Raw genomic sequence first — 6,882 nt, 5'->3', positions numbered from 1 at the left:
CCAAACAATTGAGCTGAGCACTTTAAGGCTAATTTATAAATGGGATTTTTGATGTGTATATATTTTTTATTTGTTATACTTCTCACAGATGTTTATACAGCTTTGTGATTTTCAAGCTGATCCAAGAAGTGTTTGGATGGTTTATATAGCTTAAAAATTAAACCATTTTCTCAACACATGGACTAAAGGATCCTATTACAGTTGGAGGGGACAGGGATAAAAAAACTGTATTCTGGAAAGTAACTCAAGTTAAAATGTACCTCTGAGATGTAGTGAAAGTATAAAGTAGTATGTAATGAGAATACCAAACGTATAAGTAAGCCTTCCTTCATTTCTACTTGAGTTAAGGTACTTGGTTTACATCCCTTGCTGATGTTGCATCCTAAAGTGCTCTCAAGACTTTGTCCTTCATTAAAAGTTTCAACAACCTCAAAGCTTCATAGTAAGTGGACATGTTTCCACCTTCAGCTCTATGCAATTCATCTGGATCTGAACTTTAAAGAGTCGTTGAATTATGTTCTTTTCATCTCTCTACTATAATTATGGAGACGGACGGACGACGGACTGACTGACTGACTGACTGACTGACGGACTGACTGACTGACTGACGGACTGACTGACGGACGGACGGACGGACTGACTGACTGACTGACGGACCGACGGACCGACGGACGGACGGACCGACGGACCGACTGACCGACCGACGGACCGACGGACCGACGGACGGACGGACGGACGGACGGACGGACGGACGGACTGACTGACTGACTGACGGACTGACGGACTGACGGACGGACTGACGGACTGACGGACGGACGGACGGACGGACGGACGGACGGACTGACTGACTGACTGACTGACTGACTGACTGACTGACTGACTGACGGACGGACGGACGGACTGACTGACTGACTGACTGACTGACTGACTGACTGACTGACTGACGGACGGACGGACTGACGGACGGACGGACGGACGGACTGACTGACTGACTGACTGACTGACTGACTGACTGACTGACTGACTGACTGACTGACTGACTGACTGACTGACTGACGGACTGACATTTTTTGGCTTGGTACATTACAGTAGAAATAAAATAGCGTTAAAAGAAAGTAGGAAATAATAAATGTTGGACTAAAAATGTTCATAAAGCAGATTATTATCTATACTTTATTCCTTGCCAGATAAAACCTTTATTTGTCTGTGTTATCAAGTTGCTTTCAGCAGGAGGGGGGGGGGGCAGAAGAAGAGGTGAAGAGAGGGTGAAGATGGAGCAGCTTTTCCTTCCCGTGGTGAAACTAACGCCTCATCCCTGGTAATGTCGTGTCACAGTTAATGTTCGCTGCAGTCTGCCGTCATTTAGTGGCGGGGGGGGGGGGGATTTATTGTCGGAGCCCTCCCACAATACACCCGTCCAGAAATAGCCACCAAACAATTGAATCAAAATGAAGTTTTATTCTTCCCATCACTGCTGCTGCTCCCCGTGCCACCGTCCTCCATCGCTTCCTGTTTTGAATCGGTTAACCTTTCTGCTCGGTGGGGGGGGGCTCTCGGCGGGGTCCTGCTCTTCGGATTAGCCACTGATGCATTTATCAAGGGATGACAAATGAGCTGTCCTTCCAGATGCCTGATTACTTGACCTTTATTCCACAGGAGCAGGGATGGGGGGTGGGGTCCTGATGGAGCTAAGTGGTGCCAGTCTTGTATTCGGCAGCCCGTGGTGAGGGGGAAGCGCCTGGATGCAACACCTCGGTGCCGACGTGAACACGAATTAAGAAAGAAGTTATTAAGATTGGCCGCCGCTGAGGCGAGGTAATTGAAAATCTCACTTTCCCCAGAAACAGGCGGAGAGCCGGCACATCGGTTTCTATTTGAGGCCGAGAGGCTGATGAGTATCACACATTAAAGCCTCGGGAGCGAAAATGGTCCTCTTAGTGGTCTCTGACTCGAGATCATTACATGAGTAGGACTGCGTCGCTCTCTTCCTTCAGCCAGCTCATTTCTGGTTTTGTCGTGCAGCAGATTGTCATTTACTCCTCTGATTGTGTGTTTTCCGCACTCACAGAACAGCTCATCAGAGGCCTGCTGGTTATCATGGTCCCACATCACAGACGGTGGGTTTGCTCAGCATCCGAGAATAAAGGCTGCTGGTCATCATCTGCACCTGCACAACATAAAGGAACCTCGACTCACACACATAATGTTCTTAAAGGAGTTTGAATGATCATGAAAACTCCTGACAGTTTGAATCAATTTATTTTCTGCCAGTTTTTCTATTTCAGGCAAATATAAAGGTAACTTAATGTGGATAAGCAAAGAGGACGAGCGCTGATCCGACTGCACAGAAAACAAGTTAAAGTCCGGAGACTTCAGTGCAAAGAAACCTCAAAAAACCTCAAGAAACAAGAATAGACAGTCCGCTTCTGAAGCCAAGGCTCCGTACATACAGCGATCAGTTTGTTGGTCAACTTCAGAAATACAATTTAGGAACTTCATCTGTAAACTAGCCAGGTTTCTGGTCAATACATTTTCTTTGAGTACTGCTACGACGAGCAACAGGTGGTGTTTAAATATCTCTGACTTTTTCTCATCTAGCAATAAAACTTTCCAATTTGTCCGTCAACTAACTTGAGCAGGCGTCCTCACTTTTGAGTTTTTTTTTTTAATCCTATGGGTTCTGGAGAGCGAGGTCAGGACTTCATCAGGGGCCTCGGGGGCCCTCGGAGCCCCTCTCGTCTCTGCAGGAGATGAGGGGATCAGCAGGGTGTGAAATAGCCGTAGTGATTGCTCCGAGGCCACGAGGGCTCCAGCCCATTCGCAGCCCTGTCAGCTCTCTAATGGAGCCGTGGAGATTGGAGACGAACCCCCCCCCCCCCCATCACACTGTTAAAGGTACAGTAGACCATAAACACAGAAAAACTAGTGGAAAGTGAACACCAAGTTTCTTCAGTGTGTTGAAGACAGTGTTCAAGTGCTAAACTTTATATTAACGCATGATCCGTAAATCACTTCCTGTGTTCTCCTTTAAGGAACAATCAGAAAGAGACTCTTCTATTGTTCAATTCATGTTTGGATTTGTTGTTAATTAGGAGAAATATAACTTTACCTTCCCAGCTGCTGCGTTAAAGTGTCTGTATGTGTTGGGCAGCGTCTGGCAGGGGAAAGACAAGGAGAACGAACTAGCGTGTTGTTGATGCTTTAAAGTAGCATCTGAACTGACTGAGAAGCTGAGAAGCTAATTAGCTAACAGACGATGTTAGCAGTGCACCTTTACCCGCTAATTGCTTGTTTGGTGGCTTTTTCAACAAGCTATGGACAGACGGTGTGTTGTTGGTGGTACTAAAGAGTAAGGACCACAGCTGCATCTGAATCCACTGAGGAGAGGTGCAGGTACGCTCACAAGCTGTTGAATATGCTGCAGCTGAGAACAACAGACGTTGTTAGCAGTGAACTTTTCCCGCTTAATTTCAGTTTGGTGGCTCGTTACACAAGCTACGGTGCAGAACCAGATGTGTGTTCAACTTGGACAAAAAGAGTTTCGCAGAAAGTTTTGTTGAAGGTCTTGAGTAGCTTCATTTGGATTGGCTGTATGGAAACACTTCACAGACAGGAAGTGAGACGGTGGACCGTGAAGTGGGCCAGGCAGCTTGTGTGTGGAGTGTAAATATAGCCCTCCACCCTCCACCTAATTGTCACTGTGTTGTTTTCATATTGTTGAATCCCAGATATGTATAATTCATCAGGCAAATAATCTGGAACAAAACAAACTCTCCTCTGAGCTCCCAAGAGGCCGAGCGTGTAATGAGTTCACCCCATAAAATATTCATACCTTGGCAAAATATTCCGTCGTTTTCCCCGCAACACGCACAAGCTACACGATATCCAATTACATGTAACAGCAGCTTGTGGCTGCCTGTTGATCATCGTCACCCTGAAACCCTGCAGCGCCTCTCATTGTGTGCATTAATGAGAATAGTCACCCATGATGCTCTTGTTGTCGTTAGGTCTTATTTTCTTGTGTTGAAAAGTACAACGGGGGCCCCCTAACTATGCTGCGTTATCTTGCGATATCTTTTTACTTTACACATAACACCTATTGCACCTCTGTCCGCACTGGGAGAGGAACCCCTCCTCTGTGGATCTCCCCGAGGGTTCTTCCACCGTTAACTTCGGGGTCTCTTTGGGAGTTTCTACTTATCCTATGTGAGGGTGTCGTATTCTGAACAAACTGTGAAACCCCTTGAGACAAATGTACAATGTATGATATAGGGGCGGCAGTGACTTAGTCTGTAAGGGCTTGGACTGGGGTCCAAAGGGTCGCCGGTTCAAGTCCCGATTGGACCAGAAAAATAAAGTCAGCTGTTAGCTGGAGAGCTGCCAGTTCTCCTCCTGAGCCACTGCCGCCATCTACTTCTTCTTCTTCTTAGAGCCATATAAATAAACTTTGATTGAAATGTTTCATTAAGTCTGATGCTGAACTCTTTCTTTTCTGTGATTGAATGGTAACAGCAGAAAGTCCAGATCTTCACAAACTCATTTGCTTTTTTTTTTCTCCAACAAAACGTTCCAGATTTGGATGTTTTGGAGCGAGGACCTTCCCACCCCTGGAGTGAAGCCGTCTCCAGGCTGCAGGACGGACAGGTGGACCCGGCAGCTCCATCCAATCACGTCCGATAATGACCGGGGGATCGAGAGGTGAGAGTTCTGGAAAAAAATCAAAGAGCAGGTTTTTCATTTCGTGCTGAGAGGCCGTCGAGTCATTTCTCTTTCAGAGCAGAGAATTAGGTCTTAGGCCTCTTCAGGAAATCATCTCTCCTTTTTAATAATCTCCAAAGCCACGTGGCTTTCTCAGCACGGCGAAGTGACGAAAGGTCGAGGACCCGCTTTAGGATCTACGGCGGCGTCGAGAGGAGGAGGAGGGTGGGTCCGCTGATTTTCATTAAAATGGACTCTGGAGCGCTCGTCTTATTAGCGCGTCATTAGGCTCTCGGAGGCCGACAGATTGGCTGAACAGGAAGCAGGGGAGCGGGCAGAAGGTAATTGCACTCGGAGTGACCACACAGGTGCCCGCTCGCCCCCGCGCTCCTTGATTGGTTAATTAGCGTGTTGTCAATCAGCCACCTCCCAGCAGCTCGCTCCCACCACAGTTAAAAGGTGAGCGAGAGTTTCTAATGCAGCTTGAAACTTCTTCTTTTTCAGCTCCGCACGGATAGGATGAGGGACACACGGACACAGGTTTAAGCATTAACTGTGGTGATGTTCAAAAGTCATTGTCATTTTCAGGTTCATATTTATGTTCTGTGCTTCTACAGTGACATGTTTCCATGCTTTGATGTTCAAAAGGGTCTTCAGCACCTCTTTTTACCCTCTGTCTGAAACCAGACCTTGCAGCATAGAACATCCTACAGGAGAGGGGGCCCTACAGGAAGAGAAAATAGGGACTCTTTAAGACTTGCTTTACAATGTTTACATTTTCAGGTCTTTACAAACCCAGCACTTAACAAGAAACTCTGATCTAGAAATGACTTTGTATCATGCAAGCTCAGATTAATTATGACTTTTTTAATCAGAATTCCTAAAATGTCAGAAAAAAATTCAGAATTTTGAGAAGAATTCATAATTCCTAAAATGTCAGAATTTGGAGAAAAGTTGAGATTTTCAGAAAAATGAAATTGAAAATTTCTGAAAAAGTCAGAATCGGAGATTTTCAGGAAAAAGAAAGTCATAATTTTGAGGTTTTATTAAACTAATCGAAATGTTCAGGTTTACAGAAAAGTCATCATTTTGAGATTTTCAGAAAAAGTCTGAATTTGAAACGCTGCAGACCATTTACTCTCACAAACACCCATTATGATAGACTGCAGGAAAGGGAAACCCCAAAAAGCATAATAGGGCCTCTTTAAAGCTGCGCTGGGTCCAGTTTTCTCAGTCATGTATCTTGGGAATATTTTGCTGATGACTCAAAATTTTCTTCCAATTAGCAGCAAATATTTGTATATTCATCGTCACTCTCGGGCTCTCTGGGTCTCTGGGGGGTTAAAATGTCTTTGAAGTTGGAGGTAATTAGCCGAGCATGCAGGGGTAATTAACAGTGTCCAGCTCATAAATAAACACATTTCCTATGCACACACCATAAAGGCAGCAAATACCACCGGAACAGTCTGTCTTCTGAAAAAAAACCTAAAAACTAAAACTTGAGAATTCAGCAGTCAGATCACGCTACCTCTGTTCAAACATTTTGTGCAAAAAAAGGTGTTTGGATTCCTTCCTGCACCCTTTTCCTTCCAGATAACAACAATCCCTCCCTGTAGAGAGCAATACAGGCTGCTATCAAACTAAACATGGGCTCCAAAATGTTAGACCTCTAAAACGGTTTCAATACGTAATAACCAACATGTGGTTGAAACGCCTCCATTGGACTCCTCGTTTACTTCCAGAACACAGTGACGTCACTATGTAAAAGTTGCGCTTTTATCGGCTAGCGCTCTCACACATTGTACATGATAGGCTAAGGGGCGGGACATCTCTAAGGGGTTGACTAGTCTCAACTCTGGCTCTGGTTTCAGACAGAGGGTGAAAAGAGGGGCTGGCAGTATGAGAAAAATAAAGAGCTTTTTGAACATTAAAGCATGGAGACATGTCCCAGGAGAGACACAAACATGAAGCTGAAAATGAGCATGATGGGGTTGATTATATTTCCCATCTTTGATCCAAATCTGTAAAGTAACTAGAGTATTAACGAGGGCAGTGAAAGACCATTTGCCTCTGAATTGGGGTGGAGTAGAAGTACATACACTTTCATATTCAGATCACAATGAGCATGTCTCTTCTGAGTTTATTCAGCCTGCAGTGTTTTTCTCTTCATCAGCTGTTTCACAG

Source organism: Eleginops maclovinus, chromosome 2 (assembly GCF_036324505.1).
Source record: "Eleginops maclovinus isolate JMC-PN-2008 ecotype Puerto Natales chromosome 2, JC_Emac_rtc_rv5, whole genome shotgun sequence".
Classification (NCBI taxonomy): Eukaryota; Metazoa; Chordata; class Actinopteri; order Perciformes; family Eleginopidae; genus Eleginops; species Eleginops maclovinus.
The sequence above is the reverse complement of the archived record's forward strand: the minus strand, read 5'-3'. Positions refer to the sequence as shown.